At 57.1% G+C, this 19088-nt stretch overlaps 1 long non-coding RNA gene and 1 other non-coding gene across 2 annotated transcripts; both read right to left on the bottom strand.

The window, feature by feature from the left end:
• Positions 1–12741: 12741 nt before the first annotated feature.
• LOC120243352 lies at positions 12742–16082 on the bottom strand. The gene is made up of 2 exons (XR_005531284.1): positions 14534–16082; positions 12742–14110 (listed from the first exon to the last, which is right to left on the bottom strand). It is a non-coding gene; the product is annotated as an uncharacterized LOC120243352 (long non-coding RNA).
• A 2508-nt stretch (positions 16083–18590) lies between these two features.
• LOC120243359 lies at positions 18591–18719 on the bottom strand. Its single transcript, XR_005531292.1, has one exon. It is a non-coding gene; the product is annotated as a small nucleolar RNA SNORA40 (small nucleolar RNA).
• Between the last annotated feature and the right edge of the window lie 369 nt (positions 18720–19088).

Genomic DNA, 19088 nt, shown 5'->3' with positions numbered 1-19088 from the left:
CCCCCCCCCCCCCCCCCCCCCCCCCCCCCCCCCCCCGCAAACCCTGTCAGCACGTTCTAGAGCCTGTCGGGAAGGCCTTGCAGAAAAGCGAGCTGGTCTGAGGGTTCATTTCCCTGGATGCTGGTTCTGGGAGAGGTTGGTATGTGTGGGAAGGACAGACACCAGGAAAAGCCTGCTGACTTGCAGGGAAAGCCTCCCTCCCCGCTTTCTGCCCAGCACCTCCCCTGCACTAGGGGCCGTGGGTTGGGGCGCCGTGAAGACAGGTGAAACACCCCCACCATGGGCTCTTTGGCCTTGAGACAGCTCCCTCGCTGGGCAGGTGACATCCCCCTGCGGTTGAGCAGAGCACCTCCACACTCTAGGAACAGATGGAAGTGGGGGGACTTGGGGACCAAACCCACCCTTTCCCCCAGCGCCGCCCACCACGTGCTGGACACGGAACCAGGAATCTGGCCACCAGCAGGCCCTCTTCAAGGCCCAAATGGGACCCCTGCGATCCTGGCAGGTGGCTTCTCCGAAGCCCTCCACAGCCAACCCCACCGGCCGTGGGGGAAGGCAGAGCCCAGGCTGGAGAGGAGGAAGGGGTGTCGCCCAGGGAGGACCCTGGGAGCCTGGGGGAGAAGGTGACTGCACATCAAAGTAGGAAGAGAAGGAGCCTCCGTTAACCAAGTCTCCAAGTCTCGGGGCCTGGGAAGCCCGCCCCGTCTACACTCGAGATGTTGCTCCTGCTTATCTTCGAGATCCCAGAGGTGGCATCAGAGAAGACCCTGAGGGCCGGGGTGGGGGACGGGGAGTGAAGACACCTCTGACCCCAGCACTGGCCCGGCGAGTGCGGTGTGGGCCCGCACTTGACTGTCCCTGGGGGACCCGCCCTTTCAGCGCAGTCCCCACCTACACAGGGCAGGACAATGACACCCCTGGTACAAGTGCAAACTAGTTGCTGTGTTGGGGGAAAAAAAGAATAAAAGTTTAATAAACGTGTGCTGTGTTGTGAATGACTTTGTGACGACCTCTGCTGCAAATGGCCTATGCATGCGGAATAATGGTCTCCTTGCAGAGGGAAATAGCTTAGTGCAATCGTCGTTGCCGCGGTAACCATCAGAGTCCCCATCTAGCAAGAGAGAAATGAGTTATGAAAAGGCTTGAGTGAAGAAGGGATTAACACATGATCCCAGGGACAGTATGTCAATCAAAATCAACTGAGAAATTACACTGCTCTATTTGAGAATTTCTCCGGAACCCGAACGGTAGTGGAGTCGGGTGCGTATTTCTCTCTCTCTCTCTTTTTTTTAATTTGAGAAAGAAGGGGGGAAAGTAGCATCGTGATTAGTCTTCATGACTATCATTGCGAATTACACCGAAGGAAGGCAAAGACTCACCAAAAGAGGTTTGTTTAAGAAGACAGCCCCCCCACCAAGCCTTACCGCACAGTCCGGGCACCAAGCTCTTGTGTCCCCCAATCCTGGTCCCCCCCTCCCCGCCCACGCTGTCCCTCCTGCCTGGCGCACAGACCCCCACTCCGCAGGCTCACATGCACCCGAGAGGCCTGGGGCCTGGCTCTCGGGCCTGGGACGCACCCCCAGCCGGGCACTAGGAGTGGGGAGCTGGGGGCGCCCTGCGGGTTGGGGGTGTGTAAGGGGGGAGGGGAGACAGTGGGGATCTGGGTCCCAGCTCTGCCTGGACCCTGAACAGCAGCCTTGGAAGCAACCTCTGGCCTCCCCCCGATTTTCGACTCGATTTTCGACTCGGCGCTGGGGGATCTGAGCGGCTGAGCCGGGTGCGCCCCCCGCCCCACCCGCGGGCCTCCCACGCGGACTAGGGCAGCGACCCCCGCGCGCAGACCCGGCGCACCTGCGGGCGCACCACCCGCGCCGCACCTGAGCGCCTGAAGCCGGGTCAGAAAGCGGGGACGGGGTGGGCAGGAGAGACACCCTAAATCCCACGCAGCTGTCTTCATTCGGCTAATCGATTTCTGACACCGCGCGAGGTCCCCGATCTCCGCCCAAAGGTGGCTTCTGCGGGGGCTTCCGCTCTGGTGCTCCGAGTCAGGAATTTTGAGAGCAACCTCCATCCACTCCCCTCCCTCCCCGCCTCCAAAAAAACGATGCTCTCGTTTGGAAACACTTAAGAGACACAAGAGAGCGAGGAGACAGCGCCGCAGGAACCTGGGAAAGCTGGGCTTCCCCGGGGGTGACCCCAGGATCGTCGCCACAGCTCCTGGCCGCCGAACTCTGGGCTTTGGGGGAACCCCTCAGAGCTCACGCGAGGGTGTTTGTTTTTGTTTTTATTTTTGTTTTTTGGCTGAGACTTCTGGAAGTCCGTCCGGCCAGCGCCTGTGGGCCAAGCTGGGGGCGGTCCCAGGGTCCCCCAAGGCGCACTGGAGCTGGAGAGCCGGTCACCTCAGGCACCCACCACTCCCAGTTAACCGCCCTGGGCCCACTGCCTGCTCTTTTTCCCAGCAGGAGGGGGCCTTGGCCATCATCTCGTCCAACCCCCTCAATTAGCAACTGAGGCCTGGGCTAAAAATAATTACCAAAGGCACCCATTGACAGGGCCAGACCAACTTCTCAACTTTGCTTTAGAAAATTGGGCTCATCAAAAAAGAAAGAGAGAGAGAGGAAGGAAAGAAGGAGGAAGGAAGGAAGGAAGGAAGGAAGGAAGGAAGGAAGGAAGGGAGAGAGAGAAAGAGAGAGAGAGAGAAAAGAAAGAGAGAGAGAGAGAGAAAGAAAGAAAGAAAGAAAGAAAGAGAGAGAGAGAGAGAGAGAGAAAGAAAGAAAGAAAGAAAGAAAGAAAGAAAGAAAGAAAGAAAGAAAGGAAGGAAGGAAGGAAGGAAGGAAGGAAGGAAAGTTTCAAGGAAGTTTTCTCAAACCATGGGCCTTACTTTGCCCTGGGAGGGCGAGGAGGTGTGGGGACGTGGGCTCAGGGCACCTGTGTCTAGGTCCCTCTCCACGCACCGCCCGCCCAGCCAGTCAGCCAGCCATCTACCCGCCCACCCACTCATCCATCGGTCCATCCAGCCGCCCACCCTCCCTCCACCCGCCTTACTCCCCTGCGGGTCCCACACAAGTTTCGAGTCCCGAGCGCCCTGCACGGTTAACTAAACCGCCCTGACCCCGGCGCTATTTGATATTTGCCTCCTTGACACTCATTTAGGAGCGCGCAGCGGTAACGCAGACATTGGACAAGTCCAGCCTGAAACCGAAGCCCTGTGGAAGGGGGGAGATGGGGAGAACCTGATAGCTGGAAACTCGTTTTCTCCAAAGGCTTTCGGGACATTTTAGCCCGGCTCCAGGCCCTCGGAGCGCCAGGGCGCCGCCAGTGCGGGTGTAAACGTTAAATGTTAGCTATTTGTTCCAATGATTGGCATGAAAATCGACTCTTTCTCGTCTTCTTTTTTTCCTCCTTCTCCCTCTTTCCTTTCCTTTCTCTCTCTACTCCTCCGGATTCCCACAAATACTAATTCAACCAGTGGCTCCTCTAATCCGCCTTCCCATCCACCCTGCCGCCACCCAGGTCAGAAAACTTAATTGGAGAAAACTAACATGACAATAACAACCTGGACGAGGTGGGGGGAGGGGGGAAGGGGGACTTTTCTGGGTTTGCTCCATTCCTGCAGGAGGTGATGCTGTTGGCCAAGACCAACTCCCGTGTCTCCTCTTTGCCGTCAACTCTGGTAGCTCTCTCCACTTTTGGTTCCTCCCTCATTATCATTTTCTTTCCCTTCTTTTCTTGGGGGGGGGGGCTTTTATGTCTTATAAAGAGCAATGGAGAGAATGGAAATGCCTGTAACATATTAGAAATTCAGGAGTTCTGTGCTCCCTATTAAGGAGAGACAACCAGATGGGCCGATAAGAGAGTCGCCGGGCTTCACAAGTTCTAGTTTCTGCTTGAGGGGAGCCACCCCACTAAGCGCCTTCCTGGGAGCCTGGGGTTACCCAGAGGGGAGGAAGGGCCACGCAGCTGAGGCTTGCAGCTACCCAGTCTCCCTCAGACTCAGCCATGTTCCAGATCTCAGCCCCCCCCTCCCCAACCCCACTCCTGAATTCTCTCCATCGTCTCCGCCTCCAAGAGGCTAGTCCCACCTCTCCCCACCCCCACCCACCATAATTCTCCATCTCTCTCTTAATCGGTCTGTCTCTACCTATGCCTTCTTCCAACGTAACCTTTTCAAACTCTGATTAGTGAAGCTTCATTCTCCTCACTCACGCTTTTCCCCAAACCCCCATTCTGCCTTTCTCCCTCCTTCTTAAAAGATTTTGGAGCCGAGAAGATAAGATACGCAATCCTCTATCGGGAATCCTGTAATATTAAAGATCAAATGTGGCATCAATGGAAGACCAAATGCAGAGAGAGACAAAGGGGGGGGGGGGCTGGGAGATGTTCATCAGCTAATTACAGCTGCAAATATTATGCAAATTTATCTTGGCACAGAAATGGAGAACGCGAGTTTAAGTGTGGAGATAATGCCGGAAAATTGAATGTTCATCTGGGCATGGGAAATGGCCCAGTAGGCTCCGTTGGTCTGTTTCATCTAGGGAAGCACCGTTTTTTATACCCCTATCTGATCATCCACACTTCACTGGTTGGGACTGAGAAATTAATATTACTTATAATTGATACTTGAAATTCTTGGAGTGATGCGTCCTAAAGAGAGGGAAGAGAGAAAGCGAGGAAAAGGGAGAGGGGGCAGGGGTGAAGAGGAGAAGGAGAGGGAGAGGAAGAGAGAGGCTGAAGAGGGAAGTCATGCGATATTTAATACAAAATTGGAACCAGACACCTGAAATCCGCTGTAGTAAGGCCAAAGCGAACCGAAAGATAAAGGGAGAGTATCCCGGAAAATCAGGTCTCTCTCCATCTCCACTACCACCTAAAACCTGAAGCATCTTCATCACCAAGATGCAAGCTTTGAAAATCTGTCCTTATTGTTGCCAACTTTGCATAAGAGTGTGGGACCGGGTCAGGAACTGACCCTTGAACCCAGATCGCTGGGAACCTAGAGTAATCTCAGGAGAGGAAGGCTGTCTGGTGGGAAGGGGTGACTGAACCTCACCCTTGCTTCGCTCCCAAGTGCACCCCCCTCCCTTTATCTCTACCACCTGTGTTCAACATTCTTCAGCCCGCTCTAGAACTGCCTGGGAAAGAACATTCCCAGGAAACAAAGCATGTCGTCACACTTCAGAAGTAAATGTTCTGAAGTGTGGGGAGGAAGGGAAACAATATGACTATGGTGAAATGAAAAGAATTCTTAAAAATATATATATCAAACCCTGACCCCCCGCTCCCCCCCACCCCGGGCACCCTTCTCCCAGTACAGAATCTACCTCGACCTAGAGAAACGTAGAGAATTTCAGATGAGCGTTATTCGGGCACAAGCCATCCAATTACCAAGAAATTATGATCTGACGTCAGGAGGAACAATTGGAGAGCCAATATGTATGAATCTCCTCTCACTGGTTTGCATATTTGCAACGATTGTTTAATCCAAGCAACCAGAAAGTAATCAACAGGCACAAAAACCTTAAAGAGCAAATTACCAGTGACTCCTGCCCCTTCTACTTCCTGAAGCCGGGAGGTTGCTCCTGTTAGCTGCAGGGAGGGGACTCCCAGTATAGCCCTGGATTCTGAAATCCATCCTGAAAGAGGCAGAAAGTAAAGCCTGTTGCGTTTAGATGGCTTTTGTTCCTTTGGCGTTAGGGCAAAATACAAAAGAAACAAAAATGCCAATTATCGTAACTAATTAACCATTAAATGAGATGTGTGTCCTCTTCTTTCCAACTCTAAAATGGAGGGAAGATGATGAGGGTAGTAGGTGGGGGGGGGGGGGTCTGGGAGAACAGGGAATTCCACCCAAATTCCACCCACCACCGTGCTCTGGGGGGAAAAAAAAAACCCTGTGCACATCCTGCATGTGTTAACAGACAAAGACAGAAGAGCTGAATATATAAATAAATATATATGTACTTTTAAAAAGAGAGCAGCGAATAAGAGAAACCTGAAATTGATTATTTTCTCTTGTTTACTTGGAATGAGGCTGGAGTGGGGAGCCGGTTGGGGGGGAGCTGTGTTGAGGGCAGGAGATGGCGAGGAGGGAGGAAATCTCAGAAAAATTAACATTACTGGTATCTTTCTATATAAAGATGCAAATGGCATTTTATCTTAACTTGGCTCTGCGCTTTAGTCAGTGTTTATGATTAATTATCTCCTTTTTCATAAAAATAAATCATGTTAAAAATTAGGATCTGGGTGCTGGGGAGAAAGTAAGGGCTGGTTTCAGGTCGATCTTGTTAATTTCAGCCTGAAATTGACACACTAATTAAAGAGCCGCGTGGTAAGGCACGAGCAGGCAAGATTATACCCAGCTCTTTTTTTTTTTTTTTTTTTATCAGATCTACCTTATATTTTCCCAATTAAAAACTGCAAAAAGCAGTTTCATTGCCCCGGGATAAAAAATAAGGGCCCCCTTTTCACAACGCTGGCCATCACTTTCTACCATCAGATTCATTGTGATGTATTAGATGCAATAAATTATCCCATGTAACAAAACATTGGGAGCTGAAAGGCAGATAATCTGGAAAGCAGAGATAAGGATTCATTATTCCAAATCATTATGAATCCAACGTTGCCTCTGACTTCTTTCTTAATCAGCTCCTCTGATCCTGGATATGTGAGCAGTACAGATAAGGAAAGAGTCGTTTATAATTCTCCACCTCGTCTAATATTTTAAAATAAAGTCAGAGGCAAGAAAACGCCATAAAACACTGGTGAGCAGGCAAGCGCCGAATGAAAAATCACTTCCATGTTATTATATCCACAGTAAGATTTAATTAAAATTCTCCACGTCCACGTGCTTTATTTTCAGATAGGATTTTTTCCCATCACGTAATAATTGATAGGAATTTGCAAACGGGGCTATTTATTTAGGGCGCCTGGGTGGAATAGGTCTGATTTTTTTTTTTTAATTTCCAGTCACTGCTTTGTGAAACTTTCATTTGAGATGTCCATGGTTCCAAACCACCCAGGACACCCCCCCCCCCCACAGTCCTGCACCACCCACCCACTCACCCACCCCCAACCAGGCTGCGATTCGTGGTCACGGAAACAGTCAAAGTCACAGACCTAAAAGTTGAGTTTAATAAAAATGTTCTGCTAGAAAAAAAAGGGGGGGGAAAGAAAAATGAAAGAAGTGGTTTTCCTCTCCGCAGACCCCTTTACACCCTCCCAATTTCCCCCCACCCTACATATTTAGAAAAGAACAAATCTCAACGAGTGGAATTGAAAGATTAGAACTTTTAAACCCAGGTTAATACTGAGCGTGTCTTCATCTGGTAGAGAGCACGTGAGAAAGAACTACACCAATCTGAGGGTGGATCCAGGAAGGTAGATAAATTGACAAGGGGGTGATGCTGGAGACAGAGAGGCAGAAAGAAAAATATTACCTGTGTTTTAGGGAAAAGAAATGGGATGTTGGAAACCTGGAGGAATAGATGGCCGGTTCCCTAGCCCTGCTTAGAACAATCTAAGTGGCCACACATTCTTAGAAAGATTGGAGATTCTGCCGGCGATTTACTTCTTCCTACATGGTCTCCTTTTTTCTTTACCCAACAAGTGAACTTCCTATCTACTCGGCCATCGAAGAGATCTGGGACCGAGTGTTCCTATTATCATTAGTCATTTACCGATCGGTCTTCTACCTCCACTTGCCCAGTGACTTCCTTTCATATTTAAAATCCAATCAAACGCCTTAGGTTGTAGGGATGTGGCCCAACACACCGCGGGATTTAAAGCAGTTGAGGCTGGTGCCAATTAGGATGTCGTGACTGCCTCCAGGAAGACTCCCAAACTGAGCTCTCTTTTCCCCGGGCCCAGGAGTCTACTCTACTTGGTTCGGCCTTGGAATCCTAGCCCAGGGAAGGATGTTCGCTTGCCCAGGGTTAAGGGGTTAAAAGGCCGGGTGGTAGGTGGTCCGGGAGGGGAAAAGGAGTCAGGGAAGCCAAGAGGCAGGGTGTGCGGGTGAGGGGGGAAGAGCCCCCCAGTGTGACCCCGTGAGCTGGGTCTCTTGCATTCTGGCCTCGATGCTCCAGGTGCATGCCAAAGGACTCCTCGAGGAACCGGTCACTTGAGAGTCCTGCGACCTCAGGAGCGGAGCCACCCTGTGCCCTTGTTAGAACACGACAGGCTCCCGAGCCCCTGAGTCCCGCTGCACCTACTGGATGAACACAGACAGCGGCCCTGAATAACGTTGTTGTTGTTGTTTTTAAAAAAACTCTCTCTCACAGGTATATACACACGCACAGAGACCCGAACCACGAATCAGCGAGCCAGACTGGTAGCTTTTAAAAATTCAGAAAGCGACTTGTAGCTTCATTAAAGCAACATCTTTACAGTGTGCAGGGGCCGGTGTCCAGGAATCAGGAATAAATCTTCAGCGCCTGAGACGGAGCGACCAGCGTCTCTCCCTCGCTGTTCACTTCTCAGGATAAATTCTCCCCTTCCTTCGCCCAGTCCTCCCCGCCCCCACGCCCCACCAGCCAGCCCTGCCCGAATAATCCGCTCCTGCACCCCTAATCAGCAGTGGTTTCCGCCCCGAAGCCCAGCTGGGCATCTCTCTGGATCTTGCCCTTGCTTGACCATGAAACTGAAAAATCAGTTCTGTTTTAAGTCCTTTTACGCCCGAGTGTCTTTGGCAGTCGAATTCCCTTAGAGGAAGCCTGCGTTTGCTAACGGTAGTATTGGGGTGCTATCGGGGCCGCGGAGCCTGCGATCGGGTTTCTCAGTCCGCGACCAAAGCGTCACCCTAGACCCGGAGTCGAGCAAGTGCCCGCGTCAGCAGAAGAGGGACGGGGGCGAGGGGCGGCCAGACCGGCCGGAGCCGGGCGTGGGTGGGAGGGGGGCGGCCTCGGGTCCCGGGGGTGCAGGGCGCGGTGCCGACGCCGGGGTGGGGGGTGGGGGGGGGGAAGCTTCTCCATCGGGAAGCGCCGCCGCGGCGGGGACAGGGACCCATGTGGCCCCGCGGGCCTGGTGGCCACCGAGTCGGGGCGCAGCTCACGCCCGGGCCACGGGGACGGGGCCCCGCGGTCCCATCCCCCACGAGGCAGCGCTGGAGGAGGAGCGAGCGGGTCCGGGGGAGCCCGCGGGGACCCTCCCCCCCGCCCCCTCCGCCCGCCCCCGGGAAGGGGCCGGGCCCGCAGGTTGGGTGCAGGCTGCCGGGCGAGTGACCTTCTCCCGCGTCCTCGCGGCGCGCAGCCCCGCACACGCGGCGTCCCGGCGCCCGAGAACTTGGCTCCGCCGCTGGGGGGCGGCAGGCGGGCGGGAGCGGGCAGGGGGCGGGGAGGGGCCGGGATCGTGACGCCAGGTGGGCTTCGCGGCCCCCTCCACGGCAGGGAGACCCCTTCTCCTCTCCCGGCCGGCCTGGCAAATGAGAGGCCCCGCCGCCCCCACCCTGGGCTGGGACCCCGACCCTCCCGAGGGCGCGCAGCGGAGGGCGCGGGCCGCTGGGCGGCGTGTCGCGGTCGAGGGGCCCCTAACGGGGCGCCCCCCCGGCCTCGGAGTCGTTCTGACCTCCCCTGCGCACCCCGCGCTCCAACCTGACGCTCACGGCGCACCCCTCGACCATCCCCACGACCCTCCTCGGGTCGCGGCCCACGTCTGCACCCCTCATTCTGCCCTTGCTGGGCACCGGCCTCGTCCTCCCCGCCCCCCACCAACACCCCCAAGGGACAGCCACCCCTAGACCCTTGGCAGCATGAAGCCGGGGCAACTCCTTACCACCGAACTGGGTCCCGCGCAAGAAAGTTCTTAACTTCCTGGCCCGGCAATGGATACATTTTGTTTCATTTCTTCTCTAAGATCTATTTGTTTTTAAAGTCAGTCTCCATATTCTTGTCGTATAAATATTGTGACGGGAAAACGCTACCTGTCAAAACAAATGGACTCTGACCTCTCTACCCCAGCGTTTACACAGTCTCATCTTACTCTTGCAGAATTTTATTTATGACAGGTTTCCTCCTCTGTGGATTATTTTTTGATCTCCCACCAGCAGAAGCGAGATGGTTCAGGAGAGGGGGCTTTGAAGGAGAGGGCTGGCGTTTGCTGGGTCTGGTGCGTAGACTCATCGGGTAATTCTCCTTCAGACCTTTTCTGCCCAGCGCTTCCTTATCCCACTCTCCTACGTGGCAAACTTCCCTCTTTTCTTCTTGAAAAGAGTTGGGGCCCCTAGAGAATCTCCTTCCCAGAGGTCTGCGTGGTGCGTGCACAGATGTGTCTACCTCCAAATATTTTTATGCCCACCATGAGGAGGGCCAAAGGGTACCAGCGAGCCCAGAGCCTACTCGCCACCCATTCTGCTTTCCTAAACTTTTACTGGCCAGCTGGACCCAAGACAGATGAAGGCAGAGCACTGGCATCTTTGAGGCATCCACCTAAACAGGAGGAAGAGACAGAAGGGAGACGGAGAGCGCAGAGGGGCAGAGGCCCTGCTAGCCGTGGCTCCGGGCTGCTCCTCTAGATGCTCCCACTGGGTCCCCACTTGCTCCAGAAATGGGGAGGCAGAGACTCCGCAAAAGCTTTTCCTGTCTAGGGTAGGTAATGACCCAGTCAACACTACTGATGACATTTGCAGTGTGGACTCCAGTTCTGCCAGAGACAGTGGGCTGTGAGGCGCCAGGGGCTGGTCACATTTCAGGCAGTCTCCCCCCCTCCCCACCCCCCACCTCTGCCGGTTTCACACACCCCTGATATGCGGTTTGTGTGTTTGCAAAAGGGGGGTGAAATCCATTCCTCGCTCCGTCTTCTTTCCTCCCTCCCTCCCTCCCTTTTCCCCCTTGGCAACCCGGAAGAGCTCCGCTGCCTACAGTGAGCAGAAGAAGGCGGAGGGAGGGGGTTCCTAGGAAGGATGCACATCACCCAGGTTTTACTGCCTGCTGGAAGGCTGCGTGAGATGCCGTGAGCTGCTGGGGAGGTTAGGACCGACCGCAGCGGCGACAACAGTGGCCAAGTCTGCCTGTCATTTCTGCCTTCGGATCTCTGGCAAGTCAGGAAAAAATATAGAACAGAGCTGGCCCGCGGGAGCAAAACACCCAGGTCGGTGAATATCGTTATCCTCTCTCTAACTCCGCACCCGCTTCCCCTGTTCCACGTGGAGAGCATTAAGAGGAGGTCTCGACTCCAAAGGCATAGCTGCCCCTGGAAGAAAGTGAACTAGATCCCAGCCTTTATTGTTTTTGTTTTGTTTTGTTTTGTTTTGTTTTGTTTTCCTGGTCACTGGCAATCTTTGGCTTTCTGCAATGACCTTGGGCGAGCCTGGTGTGTGTGTGTGTGTGTGTGTGTGTGTGTGCGTGTACGCCGTTGTATGGAGGAAAAAGCTGGTAGAGCTAAGCATGAGGAGAAAAACTAACCAGAAGCATAAGCATAAGAGACAGTGGGAATGCTCGAGAAGGGCTGGACGCACATTTTCCACTTCAGAGAGGGCAGAGGATTGGGGGAAAGAACTCACTAGAAGAAGCTGAGCTGCTTCTCCCAAAGGTGGCTGAGGGTTCCGAGTGTCAATTGCATGCTTATTTCTCTTTGCTTACAAGTGTTTGCTTAGGCTCATTGTCTCTGCATGTAATTAAAGAAACAGCTGTGCACTGTGAGATAAAAGTTGGAGTCCAGATGTGTGGGCATCTGGCATCCCTGGAGAGCTGGTGGCCTGGAGGCACCTTCGTTTCCAGGAGCACCCTGACAAAACCACAGCCTAGAAGAGAGGGCGCCCAGGGTCGTGGGGAGCAGGACGGGCAGAGGGGCGAGAACTCTATACTTTCTCTTGGGACACTGGACCCACAGACCTCCAAACAGTCACTCAGTCAGAGGAGGTTCCCAACAAAGACACGCATCGGTTAAAATGCATGGGAAGTTGAGTGGATCTGGGTAAGAGAGTTGCTCTGAGATGTCTTTTCTTCCTCTCAATATCGCAGGGTGCCCTGGGACACGGACCCGGTGATTCCGTCTAGGGCAGGGGATGTCTAACCCCCAGGTTCTTCCCTGGGTTTGGTTCCTGTGTGTCTTGGCTGTCTTCTCCTCCCCTGGGGCTCGCATTCACTAGGACACTGGGGTTATGGGTAGAAAGGAGCTTGTGAACTTTGAGGAGGCAAATAATAAAGTAGCTTTTGCAGCCCTCCATCCCTTGGCGATTGTGGCGGAGAAGGTGTGTGTGTTGGGGGGCTGGGGAGGCGGCAAGGCAGTCCTGTGTCGGTTTCGGGGAAGGGAGTCCTAATCAGGCCAGTCATCGTCATCGTCATCGTGGAGTCAACCCAAGTGTCCGGATATGCACCATGCTTGCAGGGCCCAAATGGCCGATTGTGGGCAGGAGGCTCACCATCAAACCTTTTGAACGTTTGTGTGATTCTAAGGAAAAGAATAGTTTGCTGCCGGTTAGAACAGGGGAGGGGCATGGTGTCCAGATCAGCCTGACCAGCACCCAGGTGGGGGTCAGGTCCCCTGGGCTCCCAGTATTGATTCCCTTGTGGGATCCAGCCAGAGGGCCAGCTTTCAGCTTCCAGACAGCCGCCCTGCTGGGCGAAGCTTCCTGGCTTGAGAAACAAGCTGGGTTCCGAGGACACGGGTGAGTGGACGCTGGTGCACGGTCCCCACGGGCTCACCCCCCATTCTACGCAAGCCGTCTCTGCCAGCCCGGCGGAGACCCCGGCGTGGGGTTAGTCTGTCCAGCCAAAAGCCCAGAGACAGAGGAAGCCACATTTTCCTTTATTGATATTTCCACTCTGCTTTTTCTTTCTTTTCTTTTCTTTTCTTTTTTTTTTTTTTTGCAGCTGATATATGAGGTGGGGGTAAGTCGGGGGTGCAGTGAGTGGATGGGAGTGGGCGCCCCCAGGCACTCATTGGTGGAGCCTCCATGTTGGGCCGCCCCGGCAGCTCAGGGCCACACAGAGAGAGCCTACGGAAGGTCAGGTGGAGGTTGGTGGCTGAGAGCCCTTCTTTGGGTACTTAAGGTGATTTGTATCTGGGAACCCTGGAAGGCGCCAGGGAATTAGGGATCCTGATGAGGTGTGCAGGGCAGAATCCCAAAGCCCCGTGCTCTCGGGCCCCCGGCTATTCCGATCATTTCTGGGCTGCACTGCCGTGTTGTTTCCTTCGCTTCTGAGCCTTTTCACACATACATGTGCATTCGTTTTGCAGTCTGTCTTTGTGTGTGGACCCAATATTTCTGATCACCGTTTTCTTAATGGTTGGGGTAAGCGGAGGGAGCGATCGCAGGGATCCGGCCAAGGAAGCCCTGGAACCCGAGTCCGAACTCACTTTGCTTGTTGCTGTCGCTGGGCAGCGGGGACTAGAGGAGGTGGCGGGGTGCGGCCGCTGAAGGGAGAGAAAGAGACGCGTCGCCCAAGGCGCCAGTGCGGAGGTCTCCCTGGGTGTCCGATGCTGTGGGTCCGCAGGCTCATGTGTGTAGTGGCTATTTTGTTTTATATAACAACTTGCTTGAGGTCCACGAAGTGGCAGGCGGTGGAGAGCCAAGCACGGCGAGGCAGAGGCCTGGTGGGGAGAGGCAGGCGGGTGGGCGCAGTCCCGGAGGGAAGGGAAGCCGTCTGCAAACAGCTCGGAGCCCCACGCATTCAGATTATACCGTGGGGGCTCCAGCGTGTCCAAAGGAACATATGAACCATTCGTGCTTTGGGAAGCTGACGGCTCCTGTCTCCTGATCTGAATGAAACGATCTTTCCCCGTGTTCCCTCTCCCTGTGAGGAACTTCCCCTTCCCTCCTTCCCTCGAAGCCCAGTGTAGATGATCCGGGAAGGAGCACACCCGGGTTTCCTGGCTAATCCAGAGAAGTGAAAAAACACAATAGCTCCAAGATTAAGCCTCCAAATTGTAGCGGCCTGAGAGTCGCCAGGGTGAGCGCCTGGGGCTCCGCGCTGGGGTCGGCCAGGGGCCACAAGACAGGAGGGCGGCGTGCTAAGGGGAATGGAGCAGGTGGTCCAAGTGCACCCCTTTTCGTCCGAAAAATACTGGGGCCTGGACTTCACACGGGTGACTCCCGCGCTGGTGACTACTTCCTGGCTCCTGGGCCGGTCCCTTCCCGGGAGTCCCGGAAGCTTCAGCACACTGGTCTGAGGACCCCCTGGAAGGAGAGCTTGAGTCCAGATGCATCGAACTTCCACCCAAGGGCCGGTGGTAGTGCTGGGAGCCCAATGAACAGCCGGTGGCTGGGGAGGGGCCGCGGGACCGCTGGAGCCCCTCAATCCCTTCTTCCCCTCTAGGGTCGCCCACCTGGCCCCCAGACCACCAGGGCCAGGAAACAGGGGCAGCTGGGAGGCTCGCCCTTCCCCGGCGTGACTCGATATTCCTTTCCAAGCGTTCTCCAGGGGAATCTTTGACTCCTACCCAACCCCGGAGCCTCCCCCAAAGCCACCCGCCAGCCTGTGCACTCTTACACTCGAAACAGAAATCCCCTGGCCTCTCCCTCCCTCCTCCCTCTTTCCACTACACCCCTACCTACCTAATTTTTTTTTTTAAATCTCAATACCATTGGGGTTTTTCTCACCCAGGAGAAGAGGGTAGTGGCAGAGGGAGGGCAAGGATCCCCCGAAGCTGGAGGGCCCAACCTGGCGGTGGGGAGTGGGGCAGGAGGGGGTAATCTCTGCGCGCATCTCGTTTCTCTTTGACTCTCCCCATCTCTAGCTGCTCCTCCTGGCCTGGGCGGGTTTCCTTCCGAGTTTTAAACAGTGATAGATGAATAAGCAAAAAAAAAAAAAAAAAAAAAAAAGTAAATCAAACCACCCACCACCCCCAAGGCGGTGGCTCCTCTCCAGGGCAGGTAGACCCTGAGCCTGAGGCGGGTGGGCGTGGGAACCGGGAGGCGAGCTGCGCGTCCGGAGCTCTTCTCGCCTGAGTTCCCGTGGGTTTCCCCGTTGACGTCTCCGCCGCCAACATCTGCCCTCTGACAGTGAGGTTTGGGGGCCCCTTTTTCTCTGCGTTCCCCAGGTCCGCCGCTAGCCGCGTTTCATCCGAGAGCAGCCAGCACCGGCCACTGCCTGTTCTTTCTCCTCGCCTTGGTTTCTCTCCCCACTCTCTGCGTTTCTATTCATGCGGGAAAGAGGCAGGGGGCTTGGAAGGGAACTGCGGAGGTTCCACGCGGGGTGCGTTGACCCTGCGCGGTCCCAGGGCGCCGCGTCCAAGCGGGCTCCTTGGCCATTTCACCGGTGCAGCTCACGCCGGCGGTGGCGCCTTGGGCTGTGTCCCCGGCGTAACCCGCCCGCCCCGCAGCCTGCGAGCTGTTTATACAGCTTTACCTGTGCTATTCTCGTCACCAGTAAAAATCCTCGCCCGGCCACGCTAACCTAATCCCGGGGCCACGGCAGAGGCGGGGAAGGTGTGCACGCGCCAGAAGGGGGTTCCTCCGTCTTCCCGATGGGAAGGAGCCTGAGTGACCGAGGCGGGGGCTCTAGGGCTGCGGGGGAAGGAGGCCCGTTTCCCACGTCCGTGGGCTCTCTACTTTTCTCCCCCGAACAGGCACCGGGCACCCGGCGTGGTGGTGGTCGCCGCGTGGACGCGCGCGGCCCGGGAGGCGCCCTGCGGGGCCGGCGAGGCCCAGGACTCGCGTCTCCGCCCTGGACCAGGACCTGGGTGCCCGCGTTCTGCTCCCCACTTTTGCCCCCTTAGAGCTCGCACACCTCCGATCAAACCGCCGGGGCAGAGAGCGGCACCTAACCAGGGCCTCCCCGCCCGGCCTCTGCTTCCAGAGCGCCCCGGTGCCGGGCGCAGCCAGCGCAAGTGATCGAATTAAACGCCTCTTGGCGGTTATTGTCTCTCGCTAATTGCCCCAACAATGGCCACTATTAAAATGGAGACACCCAATTAAAGGCCCCGCCAGGCAGCGCTAGGCTCCGGGCGACGAGCCGGCCGCGGACCCGGCTGGTGGCGGGCGCCGGCCTCGGCACCTCTGGCCTCCACTTCCTCCCCAGACGTGCAGCAGCCGCGGCCGCTTCGCACCATTTTTAGTGACCGATCGCAGCCGAGGAAGACGGATCGCGCAGGAGCGGGAAGCGACTTCTCCCCCAGCGCCGGCTCGCCGGGCCTCGGGGCGCGCTCCGGCCCCGCAGGTTCGCGGCTGCATGTCTGCCTTTCACAGCGCGGCCGGGGCCGCCCAGGCCGGCGCCGCGGCTCCGGGGGGGAGGGACGCGGCGTCGCGGCCCGGCTCCTCTCCTCTCTCCCGCCTGCAAATATTTGCTGCCTCGCTGCAAAGCCGACTATTTCGTGCGCGCTCCGCTTGCAAAGTCCTTAAGTAAACACGCTCGAATGACCGCCCCGGGCGGCCCGAGGCACGCTCGCTCCCCCTGCGCGCGATTAGGAACTTTATGACTTGGACCCCGAGGCTCGGCTCTCGGCCGCTGGGGCGCAGGCTGCGCGCGGGCGCCCGGGGCCGCTCCTGCCGGCGCCTCGGCCCCGCGGAGCTCGCCTGGCTGTGCCGGTCGCCAGGCTCGGGTGGGGGGCGCCGGCCGCGTGGGGCGCCGCGACCCCGGGGCCGGGCAGGGGGCGCGCCCCTCACGCCGTGCGCCGCGGGCTGCGCTCCCTTCGCCGGACTGGGTGCCCCACTTCCTTCAGGACAGGGCCTCTGCGCTCCCGGGAGGGCGGGTGGGAGGGACCTGTCCCGGGGCATCTGTGTGTGTGCGGGGGGGGGAAGGGGGTGTGGGCCCCAGCTTACCCCAGCCGAGCGGAGAAAGTGAGGCTCCATTTCTTACCCTTTCCCCAAGAGGGCACACACACCCCACTCAACTTGACGCCTAAAGCGGCCGCCTCGAGGCCTGGCGTTGCCGAGGCCGAGCTGGGTCCCGCCGCCCCACGCACGGCCGCGGGACCCGGCTCCCGGGACGGGGCCGGTGGCTGGGCCGCCGCTGGTTCGGCTCCGGGATGCTCGCCCCCAGGGCGCCGGCCATCCGGGCGCTGCGACAGCCCCTTACCCTGCCGAGGGAGGCCCCGCGCCGCGCCGGAGCCCGGGGCCCTGCGGCGGCGGCCTCCTCCTGGGTCTCCTCGCTGCCTCCACCCGCGCTCCGCCGGCGGCTCCCGGGGAGGAGGGGGTGCCCGCCAGGCCGGGGCCGGGGCCGGGGCGCCCCGGGGAGCCCCGGGGAGGGGGGCCGTCAGGTCTGCAGCAGGGCGCTGAGGCGTCTCCGCAGGAGGCCAGGATCAGCTTTGCGGGCTCCGGCGGAGGGGGAGTCGGGACCCCCTCCCCCGCTTCCCCGGGCCTCGAGCCCCCTCCCCTCCCCCGCCCGCACGGGGAGGAGGAAGGCCGGCCTGCCGTGGCCGGCGAGGCGGGTCAGGCCGGCGCCGGGCCGGGCTCAGACCCCCGCAGCCCGGCTCTGCGCCTCAGGCCACGCGCTGCAGCCTCTCTCCGGCCTCGCTCCCTCCCCCCGCTTCCCCACGGGGTCCCGGGGCCGACCTCGGCCCTCCCTGCCGGGTACCCCCTCCCCTCCTTTTCCCGACCCACCCCCTCCCTGTGCTCCGGGCTCTGGGGCTGGGCCCGTGACGTCAAACCCGTGTGGCGTCGGCGAGACTGGCCGGCGCGGGCCATCAAAAGAGCAACGTCCTCTTTCCCAATTACCCACTGTCAGTCCGGGAACAGGGGCGGACCGGCTGGGAATTAAATGTTAAATACCCCCTGCAGGCTGGCTCCATACCCCGGGCGTCCGGCCGCAGCCCCCACGCCCCTGGCAGCCCCACATCACCCAGACCTGCCAGGGCCTTCGAGACCTTTTATTTTTCCAAGGTGTGGGGAGGAGGTGGGGGGGAGGGGAGAGGACTCTGCGTCTCCGTGCAGCCCACTCGGTGCTCGGAGTTAAAACGGGTAACGCCCGCCCCCCAACTTTTGTGCGTTATCGGAGAGGCGCCCATACACCGGAAGGCCTCATTTTCGCCAAATATTTTCTTTGTCTTTTAAAATTGTTTCAAGCTCACAAGGTAACATTTTCAGGTCCCGGCGTCAGCAGCTGTGTTCGCCAGAGGATGGCCTCCCCCCTCCCCCCCTTTTCCCCCCCTTTCCCCTGGCTTCCGTGTCTTGGACCGAAGAGCCACGTTCGGGACTCCCCGCGCGACTTGGCACCGGGGTCCGGGTCTAGCGTCTCCTGGGCCGGGGCCGGCGCGCGCAGAGGCGCTTTCCCGGTTTTCTCTCCGCTTGCATCCCTCATCTTCATCTCGGCGACTTGTAGCAAAACTGTGTGCGCGTCGGTCTGTCCTTGTTTATGAAGCGGTTTCCGGCGAATGTTAGCCAGAAACTAAATAATTAAAAGGTTTGGAGAGCGCCGTGCGCAGGAGTAGAGGCTGGGAGCTTGGCCGGCCCTGCAGGGAAGGAAAAAATCGATGCTTCCTTACTGGGCCGCCCTCCTAAACGGGAACTAAATGGGCTCAGGAGAAACATTAGGGGGAGACGGTGTGTGTGTGTGTGTGTGTGTGTGTGTGTGATGTTTCTCCTGTCCCGTATTAGAAACTCAACCCTGATTTCTAACAAGCCTCAGATTTAAGAAGATGGAGATTCCAGAGAAGCTCCAAAGCCAAGATCGAGGGGACCCCCGTTTCCACTACTTTTCTTTTCTTTTTTCCCCCTAAATCTTGTTCCTTCTTACATGTATCAAAACTCCTACTGAGCCATGAGTTCTGGGTTGCAAAAGAGGATTTATTTTCTGCACTGTGGTCTAAGTCTTTGTCCACAGAACTGAACAGAAACAAGCACAAGTGCAATTCCACTACTTTCTAATACATCTTTACTAGTCTTTCTACAAGGATTGTGTATTGAAACAAGACCTCTCTCGCCCCCGCCCCAAAACACACACACACACACACACACACACACACACACACACACACCGCGTTATGGCTGCATATTGATGATTTTCCTTCATCGCAAGGAAGGCGTCCTCCGGAACTTACTTTTAGGGACGCTCTCTTCTATTTCGAGTTTTTGTGTTTGCAGGGAATTTTATGGGGTAGAGGACACAAGGGGGAATGATGGCTTCCGTTCAAAGAAAACCCCAGACCGAGCTGGGTGCCGGCCGCGGGGCGGCCCGCGGGAGGGACCCACACTGTCGGCGCCCACACGGCCCTGGGGT

This window comes from Hyaena hyaena, unplaced genomic scaffold (genome assembly GCF_003009895.1).
Source record: "Hyaena hyaena isolate Hyena2069 unplaced genomic scaffold, ASM300989v1 scaffold_338, whole genome shotgun sequence".
Lineage (NCBI taxonomy): Eukaryota > Metazoa > Chordata > Mammalia > Carnivora > Hyaenidae > Hyaena > Hyaena hyaena.
The sequence above is the reverse complement of the archived record's forward strand: the minus strand, read 5'-3'. Positions and strand labels throughout refer to the sequence as shown.